Consider the following 10288-nt stretch of genomic DNA (forward strand, 5'->3'; position numbering starts at 1 on the left):
CGACTTTAACTGTGTATGCGATCCTAGTGATCGCAACAATCCTAATAGTCACCGAGACAGGAGTGGTGAAGTTTTAAGTGGTATCATAGATAATGCAGGGCTCATTGACATCGGTACTTTCGGTCAAGTAACTGCGTATACTCGACTTCAGGGAAGCTCTTCTGCTCGCCTTGATCGAATTTACATATCTTCATCACTCCTACCTCGAGAAATTTCGTGCAGCACTGAGCCAGTTTCATTTTCGGATCACTGTATTGTTATCGCAAAAATTGGCGCAAGCCGCCGAACTCACTTCCGACCACAGTGGGCACTTTGGAAGATGAACTCGGACATCCTAAATGATCAGGAATTCAATCATAGAGTTAAAGAGGCAGTGAGAAATTCTTTTTCTAAAGGATTGCATGTATTCGCTGCTTGGGAGCTTTTTAAGCAAGAGATTCGTGCACTAGCTATAGAAATTGGATCTGTCAAACCATACTATCGAAAGAACGAGGAAAAGAGATTATTTAAAAGTCTCTGTAACCTTTACGAGATCGAATGCGAAAAACCAGGCGCATACATTAATGAAATAGAAGGCATTAAATGCCAGCTACAAAATTATGATGCTGCTCGCTACAAAGGTGCACGCATTCGATCTCGGAACAGCAGGACTTTGAATTCTGAGCTACCGACGCGTCAAGCTTTACTTGATGAGCGGCGCCACGCAATGTCCAAGTTTATTCCAGATCTGATTTCTAACGGTGCTCTTCTAACAGATACAGCAGACATTATCTTGCAATTCGAAAGGTACTACAAGGTGTTGTTTAGTGCTCTTTCGGATGACCATGGTGGTGAAAACAAAACAAATTTTGTTTCTCTGTTAAGCCCATTGAGCGAAGACGATTGCGCAATCATTAGTAGTCCCATCACGTTAGAGGAAATTAAGCAGGCCATTGATCAACTACCTTTGTCAAAAACACCTGGCCCTGATGGGATTCCTGCTGAATTTTACAAATCATTCAAAACAACTCTCAGTACTATTCTGCTGGATATATTTAGACAAAGTTACGTCATGAAGACTCTCCCCCAGTCTTTTTGCAAAAGCCATACTGTTCTCATTCCAAAAAGTTCTGGAAAGGAAAAGCTTCGTTCCGTTGAAGGCTACAGGCCAATAGCGTTGACAAATGTTGACTACAAAATTTTTGCTAAGATATTATCAAATCGGTTACAGTTTGTGATGTCAATACTTATTGGTTCTCACCAGACATGTGGAATTAGGGGTCGCTCCATACAAACAAATATTCACATCGCTCGAACACTTCTTCAGTATTGCTACAGTTGTCAAGGACAGCTTGCTATGCTACAAGTAGACCTTGCCAAAGCTTTTGACCGTGTCAGTCATTCCTTTCTGTTTTCCCTTCTGCAACATGCAAATGTTGGCTCTGTTCTGCTGGAAGGCGTTAAACTTTGTTACAATGACTGTTCAACTCGTCTAATTATTAATGGCCATCTGTCAAAGCCGGTATCTATTTGCTCTTCTGTAAAGCAAGGCTGCCCAATGTCCCCACTGCTGTTCGCACTTTATCTTGAACCGCTATGCCTGAGCATAATACGATCGAATAGTATTCGAGGCTTCAATATATTAGGCAATGAAGTTAAGGTATTGGCTTATGCAGATGACGTAGCTTTCTTTTGCTCAGACAAACGAAGTGTTGAGAATGTGGTATCTACAATAAGTAAATTCGGCATTGTATCAGGTGCGCGTTTAAACACATCTAAAAGTTTAGGATTATGGTTTGGATCATAGGGTAGTACGCCGGAGAAGTTCGCAGGAATTAATTGGACCCGTATTCCACCAAAGTACCTCGGTGTGCCGCTAGATGCATACAGATTCAGCGCACGATACTGGAAAGAACGTGTTCCTAAGCTTGAAAGACAAGCCCAAACTTATGTTCCACATCGTCTTTCCATCTTTGGGAGAGCTGAAGCTTGCAATACATTTTTAGCCACAAAGCTATACTATGTACTGCAACTTATTCATTGCGCTCGATCTTACATACAGCGCTTTCATCGGACTTTCGCAACTTTCGTGTGGTCTTCGACGTTTGAACCAATGAGACGGGACAACCTATTCAGGCCAGTTAAGGAGGGAGGGCTGGGTTTAGTTCATTTATATCTATGGCAAATTGTTTCACGGTTCTACTTTTTTCGCGACAGTTCCCATCCCATTATTCGATCTTTCTTGCAGATTACGTTTGCCAATGCTTTACCTGACTTGATCGTTTCCTCAGATTTCTCTGTACGACCGTGTTTGTGGGGATTTATGCAGGAAGTTTTCATTGCTGTTCGGTTTCTCAAGGTCCGGTTTTCCATAGAATATCTATACACAGTATCACGCAAGAGACTCTACAAGGATTTGTTATCCATGCTTTTTCCACCTCCACTTTACCGCTCATTATATTCTGACCTTCCAGGACATGATGTACTAAAACGAGTTCGGAAAATGTATCTTTCTCCTGCTACAAAAACCTTCTTTTACAAACTCCATACTGATACACTGCCGGTGAAATCATGGTTGCAGAGGAAAGGTATTTTTGTTTCCTCAGTTAACTGTCGTCTTTGCGAAGTACCAGAGACAGTAGAACACTGTTTTATTAGCTGCAAAGATGCCATTCTGTTTTGGGAAATCCTTCAACGAACTGTTCAAAAATATTTTAACATTAACTCACATACTATACGTTACCTTCTCCCAACGTCTCTTCATGAAGTGCCCTTTGACATGTTTTTCCTTATGGGACTGCACAGTCTGTGGAAAACGCGCATGCAAGACCGTAATGCAGAACTAACCACTGCTTCAAGTATGCATTTCATGCGTATGGCTCTCCATCTAAAGGACATTTACGAAGAACTTGACATCAGACCAGACTGGCACCCCATCTTGATGAGGTGTTCATCCTTACCAGCCTCCACGTGTGACAAGCTTTGAAGAACTTTTCCTGTTTCTCTGGACTTGCACAGTATATATGCATGTAAGCCTTTGAATGCTTGTGCAGTGCTTGTGCGATTATTGTCGCTAAGTGAATGCATCACTACGTCATAGCGTTTGTGATAATTTCAAATACGCATTATAATAAATACCATGAAAGAAAAAAAAAAAAAGAACTCGTGGCTCTGTGGTAGAACACCTGATTGCCACGCAGACGTCCTGGGTTCGATTCTCAATCGAACAGAAGTACTTTATTATTTTTTTTTTACATCTTTCTCGGTTTTTCGGTCACGGACAAGATGATTTTTCGCTCTCAACCAACGACGCCGACACTGACGCCGGAATTTCTGCGAAACTAGCTCTTTAACGCTATCGCGTCAAAGCGGGAAACCGATTATTAAAGTGACATAAGGGACAAAAAACTTGAGGCCTGGAGGAATAAATGAACCCGGTAGCGGCAGAAAGTCCCAACATGTCCTCATGGGAAAACAGTCATAGCTTTCAATGACTCTTCAATCAGTGGTGCTACAATCAACGCAACCTCGTCTACACGAAAATATCTAAACAAGACCGAAAAGCTACGGGGACACCCTAAGTAATTCATATGACGTTTAGAGCCGAGAGCATTACTTGTCGACAAGTGTGCCGCTGAGTTACGTCGCTGAGTTCACTGCCGGCGAAACATAAGACCACCGAAACGTAGCGAAACACGAAACAGTGCGAAACAAATTACTGCGGCGAAACAACATTCACCACTCAAGTCCCCGACAACGTTAAAGCAGTAAAGGCAGAGCGAGCGGCTGCGGAACATGGATGGATGGATTGATTGATGCTACGAGCGTCCCTTTTATAATGTGGCAGTGACATCTGCGCCACCAGGCTCGACAAAAAGAAAAGAAAGAAATACCCCCTTGTTTTTTAGTTGACATTGCCTACTTCGATTACGTCGATCTTACCATAGAAAAAAATTACACCATCTCCCGCTAAAGGGGACCATGAGGCGATGCGAAGCCGGAGCACTTGCACGATCGCGTTCCGTTGGCGTTCGTTGGGCATGCTACCGACCTCGCGTCGTGGAACGCGAAGAGGGACGCTACGCGCGTCGTATCTTCCATCTAGCCTGGCCGTTAATTCTCACAGTGCGAGCGGGGAACGCGGTCGACAGGCGGGCGAGAGGGGGGCAGCGTAGGAGAGGAGAGAGAAGGGGAGGGGACGCGTATGCGCTCGAGCTTATCGCGGCGTTGCGCAGGAGAGAATTTCGGCATGTCTAGCATTGGTCTAGCCCGCGTTTCAGAGGAAGAGTGGAAAGGGGGAGGGGAGAGGGGGAGGGGAGAGGGTAAGTGGAAAGAGGGAATATGGAAAGAGGGAAAGTGGGGAGGGAAAGTGGAGATGAGAAGGGGAGAGGGAAAGTGGAGAGGGAAAGTGGAGGGGGAAGGGGAGAGGGTGAGTGGAGAGGAGGTTGTGGAGAGGGTATGCGCATACGCAGTAAGGGTGGTCACGCCGCACACCACCACCACCGGATTGAGCTCGGCCTTAAGATACTTCGCATCTAAAAAACACAAATTCCCAGCCCAGCTCTCTGCCCATTACAGCAGAATGACCCTATTTTTCCCACTATTTATTATTTTTGTCATTTCTCTCTACTTATCATCCACCAATACTCTAACCGTCTCTCACTTATTTCTATCGCTGACGGGTCAACCACGACGGGCTACAGCGCCATCTAGTAAGATTGACCACGAGGCCGAGCACAACCGCGTGCATAGCATGAAGATGGTGTAATTCGTGAGCCGTGGTTCTGCCGCGACATTCTCGTGACGGCGAGACCACACAATCAGCCAAATAAAGCTCTGGCATTAAAAAAAAAAACAAATTGCACGCTTTGCTGGACGCGCATAATAATTCGTGGACAGCACCTTAGGCCTGCGGCTAGCCAGCAGCCCAGGACATTTCTGCGCACGGAAGGGATGTCTTATGCAAGAGCGTGGATTCTATTAGAACAACAGCTAAAGAACGCGGCAACGCTACAATGTGCGAGTCAGAAGTGTAGCTAAGTAAAGCTAAAAGATAGGGAAACAAGCAAGATTTTGTTAGACGCAAAATGCGCCGTCGCGCACGGTCTAGTCATGCCTTGGACGTTTGTGCAATGGTCCAACTTTCTTGTATCTCTAATTCCAGAACACGAGTGCGGCATTTGGATGGAGTGGAAGTGCAAGAACGGCCGTCGTGTATTTAGATTTAGGTGTACGTTAAACAACCCCAGGAGGAACAAAATCATTCCGTACACCCCCGCAATGGCGTGCCTCATGCTCATCTGATGACTAATTTCATTCATTCATTCATTCATTCATTCATTCATTCATTCATTCATTCATTCATTCAATTGTTCATTTACTGCGGACAAGTGGTCGAAGCAGGGAGGGTAACAAATGGTACATGCAATGAAAGTGCGATCGACAAGGAAGGATACGAGTCAATAAAAAGCACCAGAATGACATAATTATTATAACATTCCAAGAAGAAATCTTGATTAAATTACAGAATTCCTGCGATGTATCACTGTAATGCATATATGATTTACATTTACTATAATTACTATTATGCAATTCTTACCACATACCAGAACATGAACATCAATGTAATACATGTTACATACCATACTACGTTAAACATACATATACGTGCATTAACCTTAATACATCCAGTTACAATACGAATAAAAAACCATATTTACACGCATACACTCTCGCAAAGTGTTCTTACGTTACTCTCGCAATTTGTTTTATTCTTCAATTCCAATAACTTTTTTCTCAAGTGCAAGTATGCGATGGAATGCGTAGGCATTTCTGTGTCGGATCATCGAGAAAACTGTTTGTCCGACCACCCTTCTGTCCGTACTTCTGTCACGTAAGACAATTCGCTAAGCTTCATTAATCAATCAGTTAATTAATTTTGGGCTTCTAGCAATTCATTCTGAGCTTTCAGCAAGAGCTTCTTCGAAATGCTTGTGAGCGGGGAACTTTACAGTCTCGATTACCAATGATTTTTATTATTTTTCGCACCACCACGAATAGCCAGCAACAAAAAGAACGAACTTCTAAAGTTTACGAGGGAATAATTACGGAAGAAAATCGGTATATACGTGAAACCCGAGTACGTTACTTGCAATTTTGAATTTAAATATAATAGCACTTGCTATCAACCCCGTGACAATATAAACTTTTATAGATTCCTTTGACGAACTGCGCGTACGTACAGCATCTTGCACAGAGCCTGAAATCCGTAAAAAATATGAGCCTGTAATAGAGCACTGCACGGGCCCGGGCCGGCCCGTAAGCCCGGGCCGGGCCGTCCGAAGCGTTTTTTGGCGGGCCCGGGCTGGGCTCGGGCTTGAAAGTGCGGGCCCGGGCCGGGCTCGGGCTTGAAAGTGCGGGCCCGGGCCGGGCCCGGGCTTGAAGCTGCGGGCCTGGGCCGGGCCCGGGCTTGAGGCTGCGGGCCGGGCCGGACTCGTACCCGCTCATTAAACGGCGTAAGTCGGGCCTTTGAGCACACGCGAACGTTATGCATTGCATGGTCTAAGGTATACTGTGCCAAGCTGAAGTGACACGTGCAATGAGCTGGCTCTAAGTAAAGCTTAGCAATAAAAATAGAAAAACAGTCGAAGTGCTATTTTTTTCCACCAATATAGATATAGATTGGCACTGCATATCTTCACTAACGTTTCGACTGCGGGACCAGGCTTTGTCAAGTAACAAGTACATCGTGGTGGGTTTCCTTATAAACACGCCAGATCACGTATATATATACATATATATATATATATATATATATATATATATATATATATATATACATATATATATATATATATATATATATATATATATATATATATATATATATATATATATATATATATATATATTATATATATATATATATATATATATATATATATATATATATATAGATATATATATTTAACAGCATAACAATGGGCCAGATCACGGTTGTTCCCATGAGAGGAATAAAGATTTCGGTCTTTTATTCGAGGTTGACACATACGGTACATTTCATTTATATTCCTTGGTATATTACGTGCCAAAACCATGATATGATTACGAGGCACGCCGTAGTGGCACCGGATCAATTTCGACCACCTCGAGTTCTCTAACGTGCACCTAAAGATAAGTATATACACGGGTGTTCTTGCATTTCGCCCCCATGAAATTGCGGCCGCCGTCGCCGCGGGAATCGCACCGGTGTCCTAGGACTTAACAGCGAAACAGCTTAACCGCTGAGCTACCACCGCGGGCAAAGCAACATTTCGATGCATGTACACACCAAATTTCCCGTCCGATCGCCCGCTACAAAGCGCACGGCATCATTAATAATCATCATCAACAACTAATATCCCCTAGCGGGCCCGGGTCGGACCTGGTCATGAACAAGCGCGCCCTGGATTAGTTTAGTAATGAACGCCCGGGCCCAGGCCGGGCCCGGGCGTGGAACGACGGGCCCGGGCCGGGCTCGGGCTGGGTACGGTCAAGTACGCCCGGGCCCGGGCCGGGCCCGGGCTTGGAACCACGGGCCCGGGCCGGGCTCGGGCTGGGTTCGGTCATGTACGCCTGGGCCCGGGCCGGGCCCGCGCTTGAAACCACGGGCCCGGGCTGGGCTCGGGCTTCATAAAGCGGGCCCGGGCCGGGCCCGGGCCGTAAAATCCGGCCCGTGCAGTGCTCTAGCCTGTAATGCGGGCGGCGCATTTTTAGTGCGGTGCGGTTTCACGCTCGCCGTCCCCTACAAGCTAGTAGTTGCGTAATTGCGTTTCATGTGGCTGACACCTCAAGCAACCCCAACCCGTGATGAGCTTCAGCAGAGTTTAGAGCGTGAATACAGGCACCAAAACAAGAAAGTTCGTTGGCGAGTCTGAATCGCCTCGGAATTGGAATACAGTCAAGCCTTCTACCGATCGCGTTTCCTCTTCAAGAGCTGCAGTTTAGGTTCTAGTTCTTAATTGACATCTTGCGGCCCGCACTGTGACACTTATACCATAGCCATTATGGTTATTCTGCGATTATTTATTTATTTATTTATTTATTTATTTATTTATTTATTTATTTATTGTTTAATTAATAAATAATTATTTATTAATTAAATAATTAAGTGATTGATTTAAAGTGTTTGACGTGCCAAAACTATGATATGATGATATGAGAAAGGACACGTGTCCTTTCTCGTGTTGTCCTTCCTCATGACTGTGTTCTGCGCGCCTTAAAGCAATTATGCGGAGGGATCCGTAAATTACGACCACCTGGAGTTTTTTAACGTGCACGGAAATTGCACATTGCACGGGCCTATAGCATTTTGCCTCCTAAATTTCGACAGCCGCGGCTGTTGTTTAGGTCCTCCTCTTGTTTTTTTATGGCGCTCCGTCTTTTCCACTGTTTTCTTTCTTCTATGTCCCACCAATACGTCCAAACATCCACTTTAACTGGATCGAACCCGATTCTTTCGGGTCAGCAACCGAGCACCGTAACTACTGCACCACCGCGGCGGCCTGACTGATTGATCGATGGATCGATCATCAACTACTTTAACTAGATTCTTCTAACGGGCGGTTCACTAAGGGGCATCTGTTTACGGTAACCAAGAGCAAGTTACGCAGCTGCCCTTCTCACGCGATTAAGCGGCAGCCCAGCGGGTGTCGCAGACCACCGCCAACCTACACCAGCTTCGCCGCCGGAGGCGACGTGCCCTTCCGCGGTCGACAGAGGGCTCGCCAAAAGTTTGCCGATCGCGCAGAGAACGCGGCTAACGAGCTCAGACACGGCAACGTACCTCTCGTGCCACCGCTGCCCCCCCTCCCCTTCCCGCCCCCCTCCTTTGCGACAGGAGGAAGCGAAATGGCCGGGAGGGATTGTTGAAGAGAGAGGGGGGGGGGGATGGCTATCGAGCCGGCTGCCAGCATTCCTTGCGACAAGCGGTGCAGGGCAGGGTGACCGCGTTGACCGGTACTGCGAGCGTCCTAGGCAACTGGGCGGACACGCGCAAAGCATTCGGAAGATGTGATTGCGGGTGTCACGTGCGGGCGGAAAATCAATCGCGATGCCGTAGCGAACGCTGCGCTAAGCGTCGTTCCGCTTCCTCCGAGCGTCGATCAAGCAGCAACGGCTCTGCCTCGTCTCTGAAGACTTGAGCATCCTGATGCGGCGCTGCTTAAATCTGGCGTCCTATCCTGTCGTCTCTCGTTTTTTCATCGTTCTCAGTTCGCGCGACAAATCTTTCGTTAAGCTATGCACCAAATATGTTCAGCCTTGACATGAGAGTCGAGGATAACATTCGACAATGCTCAGGTGATTGATTGATTTTTTTTTTTTTTTTTGCTAACTCGTGAGTCTTTTAAGCCATACTCACACCCATACTGAGGCATGTTGCGATAAAAGTATAGAACCGCTGAAAATTTAATTGCATTAGTGTTGAGCATGCGCTCAATTACCAGTTTTCTGCTGTAAGTGATGTTTACTATTCACTAACTCAAGCAGCTAACGATGCCTTCCCATCATGTTTGATTCATATAAACAGTTCTAGGGTAATTTTCTTTTATGAATCTGGAGTGTAGCACAGGAAAAGAGTAAAGTAATGCTTAACTATAAGACGTAAACGTTAATAACCACGGATAATTTGTAACCTTTAGTTTGTAACAACACGGTACAGCTGGAACACTTCCCACTTTTCTGTATTTTGGTTAAACTCCAGTTGGCCACCAGTTTAAAAAGCCGTATAGAAACCATACTTGTTTCGGAGGAACAGATGTCTTGATATTGTACACACTTACCCGTTCGTAACCTCATGTCCTACGTAATGACTCGTATTGTAATTGTTCACAATGTATTAGTAAGGCTACACCAGAGGTGCCTTCCCATATAGCGACTCTGTCGTGAATAACTGATGCGGACGTTCTGCGAATACGCAAATAACTCTTGATACAGCTTTATTGAGCACAAGGAAAGCTACTGAGCCTCTTACAAGTACTACGTATTTCGCGTCGTGATTGACATGCCATTTCCATAACAACCCCAGCGTTTTTCTAACACTATCTCGTTACACCAGCGTTTTACTTTTTCTTATCTCGTTCTTTGTCATTCTACGATTTCTCGTGTTTCATCGTATTGAATGTCTTTACAAAAAAAAAAAGGTAAAATGTGACAGTCGAGGACTGGGTGTTCATTTTCTCCCGTCAGAGTTGAGCGAGGTGCGTTGTTCCAGTTCAAATAAATAAGCGATGGCAGTTCTCTGCGAAACACCAAAGTAAGAAAACTGCAT

Source organism: Rhipicephalus sanguineus, chromosome 8 (assembly GCF_013339695.2).
Source record: "Rhipicephalus sanguineus isolate Rsan-2018 chromosome 8, BIME_Rsan_1.4, whole genome shotgun sequence".
NCBI classification, from domain to species: domain Eukaryota; kingdom Metazoa; phylum Arthropoda; class Arachnida; order Ixodida; family Ixodidae; genus Rhipicephalus; species Rhipicephalus sanguineus.